This window comes from Vidua chalybeata, chromosome Z (genome assembly GCF_026979565.1).
Source record: "Vidua chalybeata isolate OUT-0048 chromosome Z, bVidCha1 merged haplotype, whole genome shotgun sequence".
NCBI classification, from domain to species: Eukaryota; Metazoa; Chordata; class Aves; order Passeriformes; family Viduidae; genus Vidua; species Vidua chalybeata.
The window spans coordinates 21,786,552-21,810,825 of NC_071570.1; the positions used below are offsets into that span (position 1 = coordinate 21,786,552).

The following is a 24,274-nucleotide window of genomic DNA, read 5'->3' on the forward strand; positions in this document are numbered from 1 at the left end:
ATTCAGTTTAATCTGTAAATCTAGAAAGTAGCACTGTAGAGTTCTCCCAAAATGATCATGAACAGCCATTAACGCATCACTAAATATAAGCATAAGAAGATTAGTTTGATATTGAATATCCTAATTTTTCCAAATCCATACTGCAAACAAAAAGCAGGAATGGGAATTTTAATTTTGTTTTTGTTGCATCAAATTTAAAGTGCATGTATGCGGAACATTTGCTTGAACAGATCTTAGAAAGGGGAGGGTGCAGTGCCAAATTTGTGCTCTGTTCTAAAAGATTTTTTTAGGGAGTGGCTTACATTAAAAACATTATAAAGCAGTATGGAATGAACATAATGGAAATGGAATTATGTTGACATCCCCTTTTCACATCACTGTTATCCAGGACAAATATGACACCTTATATGAATGACTTGTCTCATAGCTATGCATTATCAGTACTTCTAGCAACAGGGAAAAAATATCAAAACTGCTTAAAAAAACTTAATGAAAGCCTTGCTGCTAGCTCAAAGAATGTTATATAAGCATTACAGCTACAGTGTACACTGTGAAAGGGGCTCATGGTTTTTAAAGGATAAGGTCACCCACGAAGACTTATCTCTATGTAGAAACAGTTTCATGGGGACAGTCAGGAAATATGAAAGCTATGTTTATCCTAGCACGTCCTGAATATTCTCTATAAACAGAAATATATTTTATTCAATGTCTCTTACCAAAGTAGAAGGTATATTCATTGATGATAAGACACATTAGTAGTATCTTCACCTACTGTGGTATCATGTTGAGTGCTGATTGATATATTGGACATGTATGATGCCTTCTGACTGCATTTGTCTGTTGATGTCTTTCAGTTCAGGTTAGTGGTGATTTTTTGATGACTGATTTGTTCTACTTTTTAAGTCTCATGTGTTTGGAACATTTGGAAGTCTTTCATGGAAAATGTCTTGAAATAGGTCCAGTCATGAGTAAGTAATGTAAACTGTTGAACTTTTTTTTTTTTTTTTTTTTTCCATAAGCATTATCCTTAAAAATTTAGTGCAATACTCAATCATCATTGCTGAGAATGGTGCATGCTTTCTGTTGAGACATGCACATTCTGATTTGGAGTACAGTTTGTGTTCATTGGACTTTTTAAAATTGTTTGTTTCTATATTATAGATTAGCACTGCTCTGCTGAAACAATAAAATAGGAAATACTTCTCATTTATTTTGCTTAATATTTTCATACTATTACTTCAGTTCCTCCCAGGTGCTATTTGTAGCATGGTAATTTCTCTTCTTATATATCTGCACCTCATTTCTTCATTAACAAAATTGATGAGACTCAAGCATGCTTTTCCAGTCTAGATAGCTTTGTTGTACATTTACAGGAAGTTTATGAATGTGTATACATTCACATTTATAAATTGGTAGCTGTGTCTGGTTTTATTTATGGAAAGTAACACATGTGATGTGCTTACAAACTAAAGCAAGTTACTGGTTACATTTCTTTTCACTTAAAATTTACTTTCACTGAAGCTTTTATTGTGAAGGTTTCTAGGGCCTTAATTATGGTATATCTGGAACTTATTACATAACTTTGAAAATAGAGTAAAAGAAAGAGAAATTAAGTAAATACATCTGTGAAGTAGAGAAAAGTAAAATGAGAAGGAGAAAGGCAGGAAGGCAGGAAGGCAAGAAGGAAGGCAGGCAGGTGGGAAGGCAGGAAGGCAGGAAGGCAGGAAGGCAGGAAGGCAGGAAGGCAAGAAGGAAGGCAGGCAGGTGGGAAGGCAGGAAGGCAGGAAGGCAGGAAGGCAGGAAGGCAGGCAGGCAGGAAGGCAGGAAGGCAGGAAGGAAGTTCGGAAGGATGTTCGGAAGGAAGGAAGTTCGGGAGGACGTTCGGAAGGAAGGAAGTTCGGGAGGGAGGGAAGGAGGGAGGAAGGACATCAGCAGCAAAGGGAAGAACAGGGAAAAGAACAGGGACCACTGCTGAGTCTGTAGGTGTTCTGGTGATAGAAGATGCAGAGAAGGCAGAATTACTGAACGCCCTCTTTTGCCTCTGTCTTTAGTGTTGAGGCTGGCCATCATGAATCCCAACTAAGAGAATTAAGAGAACAAGGCTGGAGAAAAGAAGACTTCCCCTCGGTCATAAAGTTGGATTAGAAATTGGCTAGACAGACTCAACAACAACTTATATCCATGGGCTATGATGCTGAGCATACTAATGGAGCTGGCAGATGTTGTTACTAAGCCACTGTCCATCATCTTTGAATAGTGATGGCAAACAGGAGAAGTCCCTGATGACTACAGGGAAGCCAGTGTTATGCCAATCTTCAAAAAGGGAAAGAAGGAGGACCTTATGAATACGCTTTAAAATTGCACTTCTGACTACACTGGAGTAAAATGTAAGCTGACCTTCCTGTGGGGTTTTGTTTGTTTGTTTGGGTTTGGTTGTTTGTTTATTGTATTGTTTTTTGGCATATTGTCATCTCCTGGCTCAAGTACTTTAAAGGACTGCTTCTAAAAGGCACAGAAGCATTCTCATGACAAGGTTGAGTACAACAGAACAGTTCCAATACTGAATATTATTTGATATGGAGAGTATCTTAATTTCATCTGCAATTCTTTGGGATAGTGCTAAAATTCTCAGGAAATATCCACTCTGCTTTGTTGCTCATTTAGATGTTCTTAGGGCAGAGATGTGTAATCAGTGAAGATTTTTCAGATCACAGAAACTACACATGTTAGAAGAGAACAGCTTACATGAGAAAAGTAAATTAGTTCCTACTCACTTTTGCTTGTGACAAAGAGTCAGAACTGACTACTATGACTGGGACACACACAAGTCAACTGTGAAACCACTGATAAGAAAATAATACCTTTTTTTTTCCCCAATCAGTATATAAAATATATTGAAAATGACCAGGATAATGTTGTTATGAAAAGAATAAAAATCCTGTGGGGAAAGACTGTGCAAGTATTTGTTATTTGTTTTGACTTAACCATTTTTATCTTCAGCCACCTAAGCTGTCATTTTCACTAATTGTTTCAACTGGATATCAGTCAGTTAATCTCAGTGTTAAACAGAACCTTTTGAGTAGATTTGCACTGCAGTGTTATTAAATCTATTTTCAGAATAAGCTTACACTTCTCCTTGTTGCACTGAGAACAACAGCAAAGTATAGAATTCTTTGGCTTAAGAAAAGACAAAAAATCAAAATACTTTCTTTGGTGGAAGGAAATGTAAAAATGGGTACTTTTGGGGGTTCTGAGTCAAACAGTGTTTTAAGATTTGAGGAATAAATATCTGTTGACTGAGGACATATAGGAAGACAAGGCACATCATACTGGAGCCAGGTGAGAAGTCACTGAACAGATAAGTTTTGTATCATTGAGTATTTATCTCAGTAAAGAACCTGATACTCCTAATTTCAAACATGAGTCATGTGGGTGAGGCATTTTGTTTGAGTTTATAGCATTTCTAAGTATGCATCTAAATGATCAACAAAAGGCTGGAATTCAGACTTGGTACTTACAGAAGTTGACAGTATATGCTAGCAAGCATTACAAATAGATGAGGAAGAAATTTACTAGGGCAAAACACAAGTTTTGAACCAAGTTTATTCTAGGAGAGGGTTAATCAAGCATTTATATGCATGTGCTGTACATCTACCCTTTCTTTTATATTTTTCTTCTCTCTCTCTCCCCTTATGTCTCCTTTTCTAAAAAGAGAAAATCTATGCAGTTGGTGAACCTACCATTTATGAACTCCTAAACTGAAAGAGAGCCAGGAAAAGTCTATATATGTATATGTATCTATTAGTGAAGAATGCCAGGAATCAGATAACCAAAACCAAGATAAAAGACTAAGGCCTAAATTCAGTATGGCAGGCATGAGTAGCTGCAGCACTGAGAGATCCTGTGTGTCTGAAGGGAAAGAAAGAATGTAGCCCATGATTTTAACAGTTTATCAGTGGAGAAGGACATGGTAGGAGTGGGAGAAAGATTATATGGATACTCAGGTGTACCTACCACTTTCTCAGCAAACCAATTGACAGGTTTTTCAGGAGGCTGGTGAGTTCTTTGGAGGGAGGGAGAAAAGAAGGAAAGGAGGAACAAAAAAGAAGAGGGAAGGGAGTGTGGGAGGAAGGCAAGCAGGCAGCAAGGCAGGGAGGGAGGCAGGGAGGGAGGGAGGGAGGAAGGAACTTACTTAAAAATCACCAAAATATTTTTTTAAGTTTTTTTAAGAGGAGCTGGTGGAAGACAAAGAATGCAAACTAAAACCTCCTCATTTTTATAGAATGTGTACTTGACACAACTTCAGGACTTTCAGAGAGTAGTCTGAACTGAGAGATCTCTCAAGAATTCTAATACCTAAACTTTGTTTCTACACTATGGCACAGGATGGATATGCAGTTTACTTACCAGATACACAGTTTTGCAAGGATCAGTATTCAAGTTTGGATTCACCTCTTCTAATCTATCTAGAAGTCATTCAAAGCCCTTTTTTTGATTTCTGAGAGAGAACTCAAGAATTCTGAAGGCTGCATTTCTCATGACAAATAACAAAATTCAACTAATCTGGAATATAATAAACAAAATTGAAGTATTAGCAATCTCTCCAATTTAATATGAAAGGATGTCCACAAAAGCAAAACATTTGAATGCAAAGAAAAAGCTGATATTTGCAATGAGATTAGCCTTTTACATATCCAGTATAATTACAATTCTTTCAATTATACATCCCGTGATTGTCTTTTCCCTATATGAGCTAAATCTCGCCAGTGATTTATATAAAGTAATTCTCATCTTCAGTAACTGAAAGGTAAGGAATACTGTCCTAAGCAGCAGATTCAATCCTTTAGAAGTTGTTCATTGTCTAGCAAATAGTACTCTGTGATCACAAGCATCCTCCGTGAGTCTAAACCTGCAGTGTCAGAGCTAGGAGAGTTTAGCTTAGGTTGAAAACATACTAACATGAAAAATTAGACATTCTAGCAGGCAGGAGTGGACTATGCTTTCAGGTCCAAAGCTAACTACTTGATGTCTATGCAGCCATCCATAGATGGACCTGAAATTCGATTTGAAGATGTGACAATAAGGAGCTACTGCATTGTCAGGTAATGGAGAAATGGGAGCAAATTAAAAAATGTTGCCCCATGTCATATAATGGTGTGACCAGTCTACTTTAATGCGGAGCCCTCCTTTAGAACAGCCTGTTCAAGTTTCTTTTGAAGCTACTAAGAAGTGGCCACGTTAAAAACAAACAAACAAACAAACAAACAAACAAAACCATTAAAAAGTTAAAGCTAAGAGAGTGTTCAGAAAATTGTTCTTTGTCAACTCTGGCAATAAGTTATGGCTTCCCAGCTGAGAAAGGCATCTCATAACGTGAGACTACATCCTAATTGAAATGATCTGTAGGAAGAAATCTTTTAAAGACTTTGTCAGCCACAATTTTTTATACATTGTTTGCACTAGCAACAGAACCATGTCTCCTTTCTCTTTTTTCATATGCCCTACATTTGCATATTTTATTTTACTTATTTGACTACCTGACAAGAAATCATATGGACAAAAATGTCCAAATCTGATTGTGAAAACGTCATGGAATCATAGAGTCATAAAAGTGTCCAGGTTGGAAGTGACTCAAAAGTTCATGGAGTCCAACCTTTCATGGGCAGAGTGCTCCTATTAGAGATACAGAGAACTATCCCAGCACCGTGCCCAATCACATTTGGACAATCTTAAGAGACAGGGACACTGACATACCCCTGGGCATTCTGTGCAAGTGAAGGGTTATTCTCCCTGTAAAAAAAATTCTTTCTTATATTTGATAATTTTTGTGGCCTCCCTTTGCATGCTTTTCTTCTGTCCATGATTTTCTTGAATTGTGGGGACCAGAACTGGAAATGATATTCCAGTTGTGGTCTGACAAGCACTGAGAAGATTGGGATGATCCCATTTCTACCTGTGCTAATAATGTCCCTAGGGATGCAGATCAGGATCAGTTCTGTCTTTGTTGCTGCAGTAGTACATTGCTGATCTATGTTTATTTAGGTTGTCTACAAGACTTCCCAGCAAGGCTACTCCCCAAACTAACAGTCCTAGCTTATACTGAGCTCTTTGGTTATGTCATCCCAGGTGCAGGCTTCTCACTTTTCTTTGTTAAACTTCAGACTGTTCTTGGTAGCTCACTCTTCCATCCTGTCCAGCTTTCTCTGCAGGATTGGCTCTCCCTAGTGATGTGTCCACTTCACCACGCAGTCTGGTATGGGTGCTTCCAATCCAATCCAGGGCAAAAGCTGAGTGACATGGGGGCAATCTCTGGGGAATGCCAGTTGTTACAGACTGACAGCCTGAGTAAAAAACGCTGATCACCACCCACTGAGTGCAACCTGTAAGCAGTTTCCTACCCATCTTGCAGACTCCCATCCAGTCTGTATACTAACAGATTGGACTTAAAGTCTCTGGAAGATTCCTTGTACTTTATTCTTAAGTGTGAAAATCATCTTGCAAACCAGCTTTGCCCTCCTCAGTGGAAACCATTTTAACACTAATCTTTCAATGGGAATTTAAATACTTGACTTCAGGTATGCAGGCAATTCAAAGAACCAAACCCTAAAATTTTGGTTCCTATTTGGAATTTTATGCCACTTACTATAATTGAAACCAAAATACTCTTGTGGGCATATGTCATATATAGTATATAGAATGTATTTTATCTTATGTGTCAGCTTTGTTTCCTTCTTATGCAGATGTCACCTCTATAAGCTGCTAATACTTAGGAGTCTGTAGATCTTGCCCTTTTGTCTTCTGAAAGATTTCTGATACATTGCCTGGTTCAGTTCTGTGAAATTCCTTTCATAAAATAAAACCTAGCAAAAATATGAATAAAGTAAATGAAGCTGCAATTGTAAAAACATGTCTCCGCAAGTGGATGTTTCTGCCTGTGTCTTGTCAATTGTTCTGTGTAGGCAAAGTCATGTTGAGGAACTGTGCTGGATACTTCTACAGAGTTCACTGAATTCTTAGTCTGCCTTAACTGCCAGTTGAAAATAATATAGAGCACTTTTCTCTCATGGGTTTAAGCAGCATTTTTGGTCATCAGAGAACAGTTCTAGTGAGTAGACTAGTTAATGACTATCTTGCCAAATAAACAAATTATGTGTTTATTTTTTGGGCTGCAGTCTAAACCCCTTGTGTTTAAACACTGAGGCACAATGTTCAAAATTACTTCTAATTGGATAGATCATCTCATTGGACATTTTGTTTGCCTCTGTCAACATATAGTTGCTTCCACAGTCTCATTTGCTTCACCTATCAGGAAAAAAAACATGTTGGTTTTCATTAGTAAAATCCATTTTAAGGTCTACAGGAGGCAAATTATTTTTAAAATTAGTTTTTTATTTTATTAGTCAGGTTGCATTGTGTGAAAACCATGTTGGAGTCAGTGGCACTTCATTTGACCTTGATAATATTGACACAATCACTCTATGTCTCTGTTCAGTATGACACTATTAACCCTCTGTGACTAATAAATATTTTTAAAAAGACAACAGGCAATTTTGAACTAATTACTTTTGAATAAATTCTTACAGTGTGTTTCATTTCTTACTAGCTTTATTTCTTGACAAAGAGAATGTAAGCAGCAATTTAATTAATTTATCATATGAAAATCAGAGGAGAAACACCAGAAATCAGGTATAAAGTGTTATGCATATTCTTCCAGAAACTTTGGCAAATGCATTTGATTCCCAAGTACAGTAAAGTAAGAGGTCAAGCACAAATTTGCATAAAGCAATACTGGCTGCTTTGGCATACAAAAATAATAGGAGGACACAGTGAAGCTTTTTAATAACACTTGTGTTATTTAGGAGGTCATTAGCTTCCCATGTCATATGCATAATTTTGAAACTTTACCCTTGCTATCTTGCAGTTTTCCTCCTGGGATTTTCAAGTACTTGAGTACAATCCTGATCTGTAATTCAATATACTGGAAAGTGAGAAAGAACAAAACTAGCTTTCTTTAGGAATTTGGATATTTTCTTTGCAATAGAACCACACTGATAGAGGATATTATAATGATAAGTAAAACAAATTTCATTTCTGCTCTACACATTTGCTAAGACATACATTAGTGAGATCATTAAAACCATTATTGTAGGCACTTCATCCCTTCATCCTTGCTGAAACTTCTGCATTCTTGCATATTAGGTCCTTAAAGATGTTTCCAAACTGTTACCTCATAGTAATTTAGACTCAGAGAGACACAATGTGATGTTATAAAGCTCAACAGTCTTGGAAGATAACAACATGAACCTGATAGGCAGGGATTATTTTCATGACATGACAGTAAAGTGAAGTTGATAGCAAAGGAAAGTAATGAAGACTTACTGAAAATTCTGTATACACTGTGGCAAACCCATGATCTGAGGTCACTTCTGAAATGAAGAGTAGGAATTTGGTGATGGCTTTGTTTAATACCACATGCCAAAGTATTAATGGACTTATTTAGCAAATGAATGAAGCAACTAGAGTGGTTACTTATGTACAAACTTTGATATGGGCCAACTGTGAGTACGGTTTGATGTGGGCCAGACATGATGACAGAATATAGGAAAGATGTTTTGACAGAGCTTCAAGGTGAAACCTAGGACATTCTAAGTGTTACAGAGAAAGAAGCATCGGAAGAAAACAGTGAATAGTGTATTCATGTGCATCTGCATACTCATTTCTCTCTTAAGTAACAGCTGCTGCCTCTATGCTTTTCATTCACTGTAAAATGCCATATTTGAAAAATACAGGTATGTCCTCACTGGACAGTCTCTATAAAGTATACTGGAAGATAACCCACTGACGTAGCTCATTTACATCTTTATCATATGGAGCTCTACTAAAGTAAATGCTTTATAATATTATCAAGGGACAATATTAATTTTAAGTTGTGATGTGTCTCTGTAATGTTTTAATATTTATTGTGGCTGCAATGTCACTTGGCCAATATTTGCTCTCTGTCATAGTGGTACACATCAAGGGGAAACAAAAATCACAGATCAGTCAAGGTGACACTGAATATACCAGGATGTGTCCCAACTGTTCATGCAAACATTCTCTATGATCTGACTTCCATGCTTAAGTCTTTTCCATAATGCAAATATGCTCTGAAAAAGACATCTGCTGCCTTTGAACACTTTCATGGCTTATATCCAGCTTTCATTTGGCATTTCTGTAGTGGTAACTTGCTTTCTCCGTATTGGTGGTAAAGCATTGCTTATCAAAGTGTTTCTAAAAGTGACTCCAAGTGACTTGTAGTTCACATGTTCATTCATTTCTTGCTTATAGATATACTTATGAAGTTGACCAGAGCCAAACACAACCCTATATTTTCCTTTCTTTTACAGTGTTAAATTGTTGGGCTGTGTTGAATATGCATTACAAATACTGAGAAATAAGCAGCCTACTTGTAAAATACTCATCAATACATGGTTTATGCTATTAGAAAGTTTGGTTCAAAATGAAATTTGAATTTGTTAGAGGAAACAAGCCAAAATCCCCTTTATGTTCAATTATTGAAAAACAAAACAATGTACTTTTCTTGTACTTTCTCATGTATTGACATTTTGATGAATGATTTTATTCGTCTCTGTATTCATCTCTGTAAATGATGGTGGAATGATGTCACTAATCACTAACTGTTGATTAGAAAATCCACATTTTTCTAAAAAAAAATTTCAAAAGTGTACAGTTCTGATTCCTTTCTACTTCGGATTTTTTGGCCAATAGAATTACTGAAACCATTGCTACTGTATAAATGTGTAAATAATTTTCTATTCCCTACTGCTTTTTTTTTTTTTTTCCCAGTAATATGCAAAGACTGTTATGATCTTGTAGGCACAGTTAGACTTACAAGGACGCAAACATTTTTATCTGAGTCCTTTCAGATCTATCAGCAATTGCCTTTCATTCTCTGCAACTCTCTAACTCGTAGTTCTCCAACAGAGCTTAGCTGTGTTTTTAGTTTTCTTTGTAATGTCACCGTTACTTTCTCCAGTACTTTCCTACTAGTGTAACATTTGAGTTCATTTTTATGGTTTGTTTTCCTGGAACATACCCAAACCCTTCAAATACAGTCTGGTATGCTGTAAACATGTCAGCATTCACTTCTTCCTGCTTTACAATATTGACTCTACATTTATGCTTGTTACTACTGGCACACCAAGAATTGCTTATAAGCCAAACACCACAGTGTGAAATAAGTGTTTGCTTCTGTTCTCTCGATATAGTAAGTACAGTTCAAGTTAAATTTCCCAGATGCTTGCCTTTCTTTATATGAAAGAAGACCTGATGCTGAGCAGGGCTGTGCAGCAGTGATTCTTGGCAAAGTCTCAATAATCTGGTCTTCCTTTGAAGTATCACAGACAAGCACATTCATAATTATCACACTTATCTTCTCTTACAGTCACTGCATATTTTTGATAAACAGTTGTATTGGCTAGATTTCCAGCAATTACATTCAAATCCAAAATATTGTGTGGAGAGGGTTTTTGTTCACCATCTGCTATACTGTCTCATGTGTCAGTTATGCAATTCTAGTGAACCTTTATGTGTAACTTCCTGCTTTTAGTCATAATTGGACTTCATCATCTTTCCTCCCTCACAGCATTTGTTGGGTAGTAGTGTAAAGCACTGAAATGAGCCCTATAAGTTAGGCATTACAGCAAGCCTGAAGATGGTCCTTGTTTCTCATTGCCCCAGCGTCATGGTTTGACACTGGCGCAATGCCAGTGCCCCCATGAAAATACACCTTCCCCAAATGAGTGCTGTGAGGTGTGACCAGAGACAGAGCAGAGCAGGCTCGAGCTTAAAAATAAAGAACTTTATTAACATAGAACTATAATAAAAGACACACACTGAATCCAGAATTAAAACCTTCCAAAACATTCTTCCTCCACCCACCCGATTTCCAACAAAACACAGTGAGACAAAACTTGAACCCTCAATCAAGTTAGAACCCCTCAAATAATCAATTCTCAGTCCATCAAGGAAGAGACGAGTCTCTCTTGCACCATAGACCCCTCAGGAAACACAGTTGCGACCTCTTGTGTTTTCATGTCACACATGGCACCACCTAGAGAAAATCTGCCAGTGTGACACTCTCCTTTCATGCACAGTGCTCTCACCCACCATGCATGGACCAAGACTGCTTATCCTTTTAAGGATGCTTTGCCAAGGACCAAAGAACAACAGTTTCTCATTTTGGGACAAGAGTCTCCCCCATTTTCTCCTCCCCTGGGGCCGAGGGTCTCAAGAACAGAGATCTTCTTCTTCCCTGAAGATGGAGGGCACCACTACACCCTCCTCATCTTTCCCTGTTCACTCCACTCCTGTCACTCTCCTGGCATCACTGCAGCAGGTCACTCTTTTGGCTCAAACCATTGCATCCCCCTAAGAATGCAGTCTCTGTTGCAGGAGAAATTGGTTCAGCCTATGGCTATACAAGAAAAGTCCAGCCAAGGCCACTTCATCATCCCCTCCCACATAGGATTTCTTCTTCTAACATCTCAGGCCCCAGGCCATCTCACTTCTCTTTCAGATCGAGGAGGATTAATGTCTCACAAAGCTTTCATTGTCCAAGAAGGGGTTGAAAGTCTCGGGCTCCCAGGATGGCTGAAATCTGCAGTAGGCTGCCCAGAACTCCCACGGCTGGGCACCTTCCCCCCGCCACTTCACTTTCTCCTCTGCCGGCATACTGCCAGCACATTATATCAAATTTCCAGGTGCCTTCAGGCTCTCTGTCTCTCTCTCTCCCTCTGAGGTGGGGCAAAGACATCTCAGTTTCTCTCCACCCTTCTGTCCGATCCGGTTCCAGTCCCTTCACACCCTGACCTACCTCTCCCAGGCTACATGGCTTCCCCTCACCCACCCAGCTGGGCAGGGGAAGTCCACACTCTTCTGCTGACCAGAACAAAAAAAGAGAGTTCTCCTGGGCATGCTCTGCTTTTAACCCCCTGTGTTCTCAGAGGCATGCCCATGTTTTCAGTGGTCACACCAGGTGTCAATATTCAAATCTGACCACTGATTGGTTTGACTCCAGCTTCCTGAGAAAACTCACTTCTTTGTCAAACCAGGACAGGTAGGTATACAAAAAAGATTGTGATGATTTTCCCCATATGTTAAAGGACATGTAACATTTCTTCTTATACGTAACAGAAGATGTAACATTTCTTCTTCTACATGTAATTTCTTCTTATAAAAATTTTAAGTTCATACAGGTTACTGCCCTCTGCTTGTACTTAGGGAATGTTTGACCACAATGTCTTGTCTTGCAATGGTTATCCTAAAGACCTGCACACAACAGAATGATTCACATCGCAGTTAAACTTAGGAGCTACTTTCAGGTGGCTTCATATGCAGCTGTAATGGTACTATATTTGTTTTCTTTTGTGCAACAAAGGAGAAACCCCACATGCTTTTTGTCTGTAGTGCTCTCAGACATTTTTCGTAAGTACTGCAATAAATCTGCTTCCAATCAATGAAAAATGTTTCTTTTTTTTTAAAAAATCTGCTTCTTTTTAAACACAGATTTCTTCTATGACATGGAGAAATAGCATCACATATTTTCTTCTGGAGCATATATGTAATGATTTTATGAAATCTGTCACAGAGCATGTTGGTGGTATATCTGCATAAGCAAAACAACATTGCTTAGTTGTTTTTCTTATGCAGATAAACAACAATCAGACATGGATTTCCTAAGCAAAATGGGTACAGTGAGTGGATTGCAATTCCTCTCCTAAGATTTTTGTTGTAAGATGCACTCAGACAGTTCACACTCACATGAACCAGCCATTGTGTCACAGACCAGCACAGCCCAGTCCAGCATGACAGCCCCAGGACACTCAAGCCAACAGCTGGAAAAGTGACCTTCATGCACTACAGCTGCAATGCAGGCTTTGCCTTAGTACAGTGTTGGTCACCAGTTGACATGGGTCCCTAACTGAGAAACTGCTGGTTTTGCCATTATGTTGCATGTCAGGTATCCAGCATGCACTGAGGACATGGCTCAGGGCCAGTCTCTGATTCCTCATCTGAGGCCAGTTGGCAACTGTCACCAGGGTTTTTGTCATCTGCTGTTCCCCTGTTCCAGATGTCTTACACAACTGTGAAGCTTGCATTGGTTATGTGACAATTTTTTTTCTGTTGCTTCTTTCTTTTCTAGCTCATATTTCAATGATCTAATCAGTTATCAATAGGCAAATTTTGTCAAAGTCTCCTCTGCCTGAGCCCTCAGGTAGGCTTTGCCCCAGCAGCTGCAATGTTTTCTTATGTTGTGTAAAAACTTGTTCTGAACTTAACTTTCTTGATGACAAGTTGTCAATCATTGCACTCTGCTTTCGTATTTGCGTGTCAAATTTTAATTGTGCATTTTAAATAAAATGGTCCCTGCATTCAATTTCTATCATCACCATTTCTTAAATGTGCAGAAACTCTCAGTAGATACATGGATATTCAGTATGTTTCATATATCATCTATCATCTTTATTAAAAGTATTTGATCCATTGCATACTTTTTTCATACAAGCAAAACCAGATTTGTTATACTCTTACTCAATACAATAATTATTTTGATTTGATTATTATTTATGTCAATGTTCTCATACAGAATCACAAACCACATTCATGAGCCCCAAACACATGAATTGCTAAAAAAATAAATGGAGGATGGGAGCATTTCCAATCTTACCAAATTTCATAACTTTATAATTCAGAAAATTATAGCAGGGCAGATCTCATTATTTCCATTCAGTGAATGTGTATAAAATATGAACAGACATTTCTCAGCTTGGAGGAAGAATGTGATCATAACTGCAACCAAAAAAGACCGTTTGAGATGTGTAATCTGACCTTTATGATGTGCCAGAATAATTTTTGCTATTATCTTAATCAGATTTTTTTTTTAATAGTAAATTAAGTGTTTTATTAATTAAATATTCATCATAAATGTATTTAGTTACTTCCAGTAATGATGTAATAAAAGTCTGGGGCTTTGAAGGGGGAGAGGGTGGAACAAGGTGGTATATTTAACTATATTTAATAGCCTGTACAATATATCACCAGTAAACTCATAAATACCAAATGCACTGCTGTTTGCCTTCACCTATGTTTTATTAATTGCTATACTTTCAGTAACCTTATAAATGTTTCACTGTATCTGAAATATACATTCATTATGCAATAAATGATTGAAGCTCAGTAATGGGTTTTCCTTTAAGCATAATTTATTACTTGCCTTGGCAGGATAATACCTTGAAACTGTTTGCTGCTTCTGCCAAGGAGTGCATAAATTCTTCCTCCCAAGGAAAAAAAAAAAAAAAAAAAAAAAAGAAGAAGAAAAGAAAAGCAAGCTTATGGTTAAACTATGAAACTGTAGTTTATCCGATGGAAATTATGCCTAAGCTCAGAAAAGTAAGCCTCAAAATTTTGTAGCACGCATTTTGTACAACTGTTTCTAAGCATCATTGATTTTACAAGTTTCCTGAACAAGTCCTTTTTTCAAATCTCATGCAGAAAAATTGTAAGTATAGAGCTGGTGTAAGTATTCCAAGTATGCAGTATGTTCCACTTGAAAATCTTGTTGACAGCTGAAGCAGGAGCAAATATGTGTATATAGCTAATAGGGAATATGATTGAAACATGTCATCAAAGTGGTCTATGCTACAGTGACAATAAAAACACAGAATTTTGACAGGCAGTTTTCCTATTGAACATAATGTTCATTAATTCAATCAGAGGGATTTCAGCTCACTGCATATTTAACTAACTTCTTAGAAAATGATGGAATAATAGCTAGAAGAATAATTATTAGAGGTAACATAATGAAGAAAAGAAGAAATGGAAGAGAAAGGGCAGGAAAGAATAATAGTTTTATATATTTAAATTTTAAAGTACATTGAAGAAAAACTAAATTAAGCAACCCTGGAAACTAAGATGAAAAAACATTTCATTTAGTATCCATCCAAAATATTTTAGATGGAAAAAATCCATATGGAATTTTAAACTGACTTGAATAATGAGAATGGTGGAGAACAGACTAAGGAAAAAGACCCTCACCATACCTGCCTATTCCCTGTGTTAGAAAGTGCAGGGCTGACTTTGTATGCATTGTTCAATGTCTCTGCATGCTCAGAAGAAGTTTTCGGATGATACTTTGTGCTCTCATGAACATGGCTTGTTCATGCCACTTCCTTACACCACGGTGCTTGACACCTGGACTACCATGTTACTGATGACAGCTTTAACTCAGCGGACAACATTTAGTCAGATGTCACCCCCTTCCAAGGAAGATGCAGTCATTCTTAGGATTCTCAAGGCCTGCACCATATCCTTGATTTACCTTATGATATGGGAGAGGTTCTCAGCTTGGGGACTTCGTTAAAGGATCATGTTAATTTCTTGTCTGATTCTTAACAGTTGCCTAAACCCCAAATTTCTTAGGTATAGCAAGAATGGGAAGGACAGGCATATGCCTGAGTCCTGCTAACATGCTGCTGCTGTTCCAGTAAAGGGTTGCAACTCTCTCTTCAATGAGGAGCAGACAGATAGAGCAGTGGCTGGCAGACACCTTAGTTTTGTGTGAGAGATGCTTTTAGTAATCCAAATGTCTTATTATTTACAATTTTTTTGAACAGTATATATGAGTTTACCAGGGAAACCTGCATTTATTACTCTAAAAAGAATTCAGCATCTGTTTTTCCTCACTCACAACCTACTTTGACAAGTTTTGGCTTATCTGACTCGCTTTAGGCAGATGGAAAATACCAAATATACTTGGCTTGTAAGGAAAACGATAAAGAATGCTTTTTAATATAAAAAGTTGTTTCTTTCCATTGCATAAAATGTTTCAATTCTTACTGAATATGTCTAGATGCCAATCAGATAACAGAGAAAATTTGCCTTTTGAGTACCCTGATTTTTGGCCTTGCAACAGTTTATCCTTAATGATGTACAGATGACCAGTTCCTCATCTAGATCAAGTGGCCTCCTCAGAACTCAGAGCTCACTGCTGACATGGTTCCAGACTGGGTTAATAATAAATAAGTTCTTCTTCATTTATTAATGGAGCACTTTTTTATGTGTGTTAAGCCATCAGTGAGAAAGAGGTTCCTATACAAGAGTATATTTTAAGTCTCCAAGTCAAGATCTGTAGCAGCGCCAATACTTTTTTTAGACCATTTAGCTGCTCTCAATAGTGAAAATAAAACTTTTCGGACACATATTACTTCAGATCATACCTAAGAACAGATCCACATGAGTATAGACTGAGAAACTATGCTATACTCTACTTTTTTAGGTGTACAGTATTTACTAAGGTTCTTTTGTTCATTTTTAAATTCAGTTACTGCTCATAAAAGTGAATCCAGTAGCCAGAAAGACGAACAGAAAATACATTTTAAGGAGATTGTGTTTTAATTAGATATTTTGGACTTTCAGGAAGATTTGGCAAAGCTGAAATGAATTTTCAGATTATTTGCTCTATAAGAATCTGTGCTTCTGCTAAGAGCTTAAGCAGAGAAATTTGAGGCAGTTTTATTCACACTGAATAATCCAGCTTGCAAATAGAAACTTATAATAGTCTCGATCTGTCTACTGAAGTCAATATTGCAGAGATTTTTTTTTTCTAAAAACACTTATACCTATACAAATGCCAATGCTTAATTCTACTTTAAATTCTTTTATATCCAGGAATGACCTGGCATGTCAGGAACTGTTCTGAACTTTTGGCAGTATGGGAAGAAGGTGATCCTAAGTGAAGGAAATGCAAGTGATTTTTGTTACCTGTTAATAGTTCTTAATGTATATAGTTGTCTAAGAGCTCTTGTAGTATTTGCTAACTATTTTTGTATTTATTAATTATTATCCTGGGACTGTATCATAAGATGTGTCATATGCTTCTACCTTGTCTTGACACAAATTAAAAAGTCTAGGTTGCCATTTCCTTTACAGAAAGGCAATATATTTTACTGCAATTGCACTCTTATTACATAAATGATTACATATATATATATATATATATATATATATATATATATATATGTCAACTCTGCTCCTTAACCAATATTCCTGTAATGAAAGTGGGAAAAATAATTATGCCCTCATGATTCTGAAATGCATTTTGACACTGCATGTTATCTCATATTTTGTCTGTTCACATACTCTGCATCTCCTTTCTGACTTGCAGCTGGAAGCCCAGGACTTAGTATATAATGACTTGCTTCAGGCAGTATAGTAGTCATGGAAGTAAAAGCTTTACTGAGTGTCATCCTCCCCTGGAATGCAACCTGTGCTGGTGATCAAGGACAAATAAGAAGCCAGGTATCTTCACTCTAACAGCTTCTGCCACAGGACTGAGGTCAGTTGCAGGAAAACTGGTAATAGAGGTCTTCTCCAACTAATTTCCTTCAGAATATGTGACAAGGCAGGATGTTGTTCAGACGCTCTAGCAAAACTCCTGCAGGGGAGGGGCCGAGTGAAAACAAGAGGAACCAAAGTGGCAAGAGTGGCTGAATGAGATATACCAAAAGGTTCAACTTAGAATTAGAAAAGATGTTATATAAGTCAAAGCAAAATTAAAGAAAAGCAGTATGCTAAACATATTTGCCATTCTTGTGTTTGGGTTAGGGGTGAGGGAGTGTTGGGCAGAAGGATATTTTTGCACTTTTTTTCCTGCAAGGGATGAAGAGTTGAAAGGGAAAGAAATAATGGATGGATCTGAGGAATAATTACTATTAAGTACTGAGGTTGTCTTTGAATAGACGAATCTGAGTTGGTGACAGTTACAGCTTTTCAGCACTTTCACTTTTCCAAACCAAGAAACCAAAGGGAAGTATAATTTTTCAGCACTGAAAGCTCCTTAAATTGATATTTTAGGATTAATTTCTTTGATTCCTGGCTTTTCACATAATTGAACATATTTTATAAGGGGAACCACTACAAGAAAGTTCATGACATCCATTATATGAACCATAGCCCATGAAGATGCCTGATTAGACAACTCCTGACCACAGAAGGAGGTATTAAAAAACTGTCCAACTGAATGAAATATTTTACTGTGCCAACTTCAATCTACCATTTCTATCAGCCTTAATTATAGTCAGCTAATTCCATTAGCTTCTAATACATTTTAAGCTACAGTACTTCCAAGCTAAGAGCAAGAACTGCCCTTTAATGGTGTTACCATTTTCAGCGGAACCTTTTCATTCTATGAAGAAAATAATTATTCATTATTTTGGCCATGATTAAAGTTTTTTTTCTATTATTGGAATATTTTACACCAAAAACCAAATAGCACTTTTTTTACTTAACAATATTTGCAGTCTGCCATCAGAAAAAAAAAAAAAGAAAAAACTTATGTGAAAAGGAAAGAATAACTTGATATTCAATTTTTGGTAAGATACAGAAGTCAACACAATAAGGTATTGTGCTTGCTCCATCACAACAAATGGTAGACAAAATGCACCTGTAGGCTGTTTTTAAATGTTAAACTGCTATTCAGAGAAGTGATATTCTCCACTGTAGTCAGCAACTTGGCCAATCAGAATGAAATTCAATAATTTTTCTGTCGGAACCCAAGGTGTCCCTCAGACACTCTTGGATGTTCCGGGCCCAGGGCAGAAGCCTCTGAGACCCTGGCAGGCGGCCAGGAACCCCTGTGGTCTTGAGTCTGACCTATGGAACAATTTACCAACCTTGCAGGAAGAACAAGAAATCACAAAAATTTAGATATTATAATAGAAGTAGTCACAAAGTGAAAGGTAGGATTTTTGAGTGCTGTACAGGGGGGTTTTAGGCCTTGTACAGAGGGGTCTGAGTTTTATACATGGGGGTCAGAGGTTCTAAGATGGAGGGATTTAGGCGTGCCGTGTCCTCCTTCCTTCTTCTTCCTATTCCCCATGTTCTTAGTGGTGTTAGCACTCACAGATTGGTTTAGAGTAAAAAGTCACTGTTCAACATAGGTAATAAGCATTAAGGAAAAACTATAAACACCTAATACGTAATTAGGTGTGCCTTAAGATAACATGCAATAAACTGCCTTAAGACCAAACAACTAAAGACTACTAAGTCTTTCTTTGAAAGCACAAGTTAAAAGAAAGACTTTACCACCACCCAGAGTCACCCCAATCTAAGAAAAGGCTCCAACATTTTTCCTTTTTTGGAAGGAGAATAAGAAATAGGAATCATAAAGTAGAAATGAGGCTGAACCAAAAAATCTTTATCTGAGTTAGCTCATTTTTTAATGTTTGGAATCTTGTCTACTAAAAAAATCCTCAAACCTATTTTACCTATAGTATTCTATGTATCTTTTTGATCATACAGGTGTGTGAAAATTGTACATTATGACTAAACTGTCAGGTAAGGATTACATTTAGGAAAGTAATGGCACTGTTCTGATGCCATATCTCAAGAGGCAATTCTTGATACATTAATTCAATACAATACACTTATTGAAAGGTATGTTTCCTTCAAATATTCCCATAAAAGTTAATACTTGTTAAAAAGTGCATTTTCTACATAGAAGTACATCTGTTTCTACATGACCTTTATAGGCACTGCATATACTTATGTACAGATTTAAATCTCATACTTGCACCACTCAGAAATATAAGCCAGAACGTTGCTTCCTCAGTGATGCAATGCAGGCTAGAACTTAGAAGAAAGGAAATGGAGGGGGGCTGTGATTTGTGATAAAAATAGTTGTGTGTGTGTGTGTGTTAGATAAAGTTTTTGCATCATGATTTCAGTACTGTGTCACACTTCTATGCAGGCCTGTATAGACAAGCACTAACATTCTTAAAGGGGTATAAACAAACAAGACAGTTACAAGGGGCTTTTATCCTTAAACAAGAGAATCATTACAGAAAAACAGTTTGATGAAGCGTGGGCTGGAAAGTGATATTGTCAACAACTGTAGCAAAACTTTATTGCAGCAAGCACATTTCTGATTCTGAATTTCACATTGCTTTCTTCTTAGATGTACCAAAAAGTTGTACAACTTAGAAGTTAAGGCAAATAATGATTTAGCTTTTAAAACACTTATTCACAGCTCTTTCTCAAAGCTTTTGAGGTAATGTGGGGCTTTTTCAATGCTGTGTGGTAGTCAAAGAACACAGAAATCCCCATAAAATTCTGGAAAAAGGGAACCAAGGGCCAGCCCACAAAATGAAAAGGAGAGGCAGCAAAAGTTTCCAAAGCAAGAAAAGGAACATTGAGGACTGGAGGATTTTTCCAAGCATGCAATTCTCCTGACCTGTTGCTGTAGTCTCAAAGAAGGGAATTACTTCCTATTCATTTATTAGAGGCTTCAGACTCAATTGTCCTGCAGTCCTGTAAAGGGCATTGTCTTCCTTCTACTCAGAGTTGTCATGCAGCAGCACTGGCAAACACTTTAAAGGGAGCCAAATGAAGAAGAGAGAGGGCTTTACAAAAAGCAGAGTGACACTAGAGTAAGAAGCTGGAAAAGAGGAAAGGTGAAGAAAAAAAAAATTGGAAGAACAGAGATAAGAAAGAGATTAAAGAGTGGCGTGGGTTCTGTGCTTTTTTTTTTTTTACTTCTGTCAAGGTCGGGATTGAAGGCACTTGAGACGGCATTTCATGTTCAGACTCAGGTGTTTATTATTTCTTATCAGTGAAACAGCCTCACAACTATGAGTTCTGCAGCCTTTCATTAGCAAGACACAAAATGGCTATCTCTTGTTACAAGGTCTTTTAAGACTAAACTGTCCAATTAAGAAATGACACCTGGATTATTTTCCCTTTTAACTTAATAACTGATCCCCTGAAGCCTGCAATGTGGACTTTTTTGTCCAATTACAGAACATCACCTAAACCCATGAAGGAGGAAGAAGAGGAAGGTGAAGAAGAACAATTTGCCTCTGCCCTAAAACCTCCATCTTGCTTCATATTTATTTCTATATTCTAAAACCCCAAACTATAACTTTTTCTCCCTGTGATATTACACACTTCTAACCAACTACACACTCATAATCCCAGTGCTATTAATCAGTTTTGGAAGTCTACTCTACAGCCTCAGGTCAAATACAGTGCTCTCTTGCAAGTCTGTGCCTTTCAGCACAGAAAGTTTAAAATTCTCAGCATCCAGGATTCCAACATAGTGGAGACAACTGGAGAAATAAAACAACTTGGCAGAAGGGAAGAAAATGGAAGCTTTTGATGGGATAAACCTTCAACCCACAGCTGTCTGTAAATAGTTCCCAAATGTACTTAATTCCTGTAATAAAGCTTTTTAATTTCTTGATGTTATGCTTACCAGTATAAAGGACAACCACCTTGCATATAAATCAAGGAAAGAAATTAGTAGTATTAGTAGAACTGAAAATCAGAACCTTAACATTGCACATCTAACTGTAACAGAACAAGACAGAATAAATCAGTTAAAGTTATTACACACCTTAGTTTGTTCCTGCTCTCTTGGTGGTATGGTCACCTTTTCCAAAGCCTGTGCCTGGTGACAGAGCAAGTGTGATGGTGAGTCATCAGCATCTGGAGTACTCTGCCCAAAGGAATATGGCATGCACATTGATCCCTCCTGGGATGCCCTTGGACTATTTCTTAAATGTTTGAATGTTTGATAATATCCTTTTACATCTTTCCCTTTTTTCAGGAGCTTGACATCATATATGAATTCACTACACGATGCCTTTATGTTTGGTAAGTATTATCTTTTTTTTTTTTTCCTTTTGCTAAACCATATATCAGTCCCAGATCTGCATCTCTCTTAGTGACCACCATAGACTTGCTTAAGGTTTTCTGTTCTTCAGTGACAAGGCTGTTCTGCATAACTCCATTTTAGTGGTCCTTTATCCAGCATCTCATATCTTCACTTATGCCAGTGCTTCTCTGCTCTAGATCATTGTGTTACAGTTGTATTTTTTATTTTACACTAAATAACTACTCATTAGAGTTATCTGTATAAAACTCCTTGGAAAATACTGCTTTCAGTTACACCAGCCTGTCATCAGACAGTTGAAAAAGCTTGGACACAGCAAGTCTTTGCAAACTCAGCCATTGCAAACTCCATACAAAGCTGGTAGTTTGTTACTGTCAGTCATGACACTGTTATGAAGCAATAGGACTACAGTGTCTTCTGTAATCCTACCTTGTGTTCTGTGTTTCCACTGTTTCTGTGTTTCATCAGTCCATGTATGTATTGGGAAATTGTATAGATGCTACCTGGGAAGCTGGATTAATTAGTCCTTGCTTGGCTGGCCAAAAATGGAAATTTATCAATGCCAAATATTGACATAACTATGACCCATCAACATTTGGAGAGTGGAAAAAGGCAACTGTTACAGCACTTCAAAAATCATACAGACCTTTTGAAAGTGTTTAGCAATCACCTGGCAAACCCACCATGCTTGGATAGGCACCAAAATTCTTGTGGGTTAATGAACAGAGCTGGAGAATTTCGAAACAGTCTGTAGGTCTTGTACTAGCTTTTAAGGGTTCTTAAGAAAGTGGCCATCTCATCCAGCTGCTCTTGCCAAGGACTTCCTCCTGCTGGGATGATGAAGCCCAGACAGGTGTGCCCAAGAACATGGGGGCTCTGTCCAGCCCAAGGGTCTCATCTGCTGCTATCCCATTTACTGGTTCAGTGTGGAATGCCCCTGTTCCTAAGAGACAGGAATATGATCTTACCCTTCTTGTGTTGTTAATAACTTGTCCCTTGACCCAAACCCTAACTCCACCCCTGTGATATCCTATAAAAACCCCACGACCCTGCCTTTGCCTGGTCTTTCCTCTCCATCCCGTCCCTCCTCCCCAGGGGTAATAAATGGATTCTCAAGCTTTCTGAAATGAAGACCCATCTCATTTGTTCCCATGCACACACTGGCAGCTGCACCCTCCCTGGACATGATGAACCCAGTTGCAACACACTGCAACAGTTCAGTCAGAGGTGAAGCTGAGCACATATCCCAGGGACAAATGCAGATATGAGCATAGACATGCACAGAGAAGGCATGCACAGAATATTGAAACGGCAGGTCACACAGGCTACCACAGGCAAGACGATGCCTTCAACATCACCCAAAGAAGGGAATCACATAGAACACAAAGACAGGTATGTCCCCTCCTTCTCTTGGGACAGGATGTTACTAGTGCAGTGCACACAAGATACTCTCCAAGTTTACAACCACATACACATTTTCAGGTCCTTCAAGTGTCGTCACATCCCCTCTGTTTATCCATTGACTCTGCCTGTATCCTGGACCCACTTTATGGGCCCCTTGCCCTCTGTCTGGCTCAGCTGAGTGCTCTGTAGGAAACACATGGCATTCACATCTTTCACATCTCATGTCTGTTCCACAGACACCACCACACTCACAAGTCCCCCTGGCTAGTTAGTTTAGTCTGATGTTTGCTAGTGAGTTACATGCACAAACCCCTCCCTCCCGCGTGTTTACTGGGTTTAGGGAAGATACTGCCACTTGACACTCACCAGCTGGCACAAGACCCACGGACTGTCATCATGGGCTGTCTGCTTCAGCTGCCAGCACTGAGTATCTCAATCAAATCTTGTCATGTTGATTTCTCCACAAGTGGTTTTTAGGGTGCATACCACTCCTGCTCCAGTGAATGGACTTTAAAGGCTCCAACTCATTCCATTTCCTGGTATTATGACACCACTGCAGTAGCTGCCTCCATAGGTCAGAGTTCCTACAAGTTCAGCCTGACTCCTGTGGTTGGCCCCAAATTTTACTCACAGAGAGGTCTTGCCTGTAGCTAGCACCAAGTCCTTGCAGCACACATGTGCAAAAAACACAAGAAGATAGAACAGACTGTGGTGATCAGCTGCAGGGCTCAGCCAGAAATGAGCACAGATTTATCCTGTTTTAAAAGAGTGACCAGCCCCTTTTATAATTATTTTCTGCCTGCCTCCTACTGTTTGTCCATGTGGTTTTCCTTCTTTTGCATATCCCTTCATGGGTTTGTATACTTCTCCTAGCCCAAGCTCCAGGATCTCTCCTGGCTTACAATAATCAGGTGTAGGCTGATCTTCCTGCAAAGGGCATCTGCAGTTTCCTGCTAGCCCATCAACTGATGTGACTGGTGAGGTTGTCTCTTGTTATTGTGTCAATTTTTGATTTGTTAGACATGAGTGTCTGTATATTTTGTTTCTGGCTTCCCTTTCCTCACTCTGTTTCCCAACCAGCCACATCCATGATCAGAAAATTGTGTTGGACTAAATATTCTTGTACTCTTACACATCCTC

The 24,274-nt window shown here is 38.1% G+C and overlaps 1 long non-coding RNA gene across 2 annotated transcripts; it reads right to left on the reverse strand.

The window, feature by feature from the left end:
- Positions 1-14,245: 14,245 nt before the first annotated feature.
- On the reverse strand, positions 14,246-23,617 carry LOC128782141 (uncharacterized). 2 transcript variants are annotated; one of them, XR_008428666.1, is made up of 3 exons: positions 23,501-23,617; positions 21,452-21,505; positions 14,246-14,332 (listed from the first exon to the last, which is right to left on the reverse strand). It is a non-coding gene; the product is annotated as an uncharacterized LOC128782141 (long non-coding RNA). The 2 variants fall into 2 exon arrangements; XR_008428667.1 differs by lacking the exon at positions 14,246-14,332 and adding an exon at positions 17,313-17,494.
- Between the last annotated feature and the right edge of the window lie 657 nt (positions 23,618-24,274).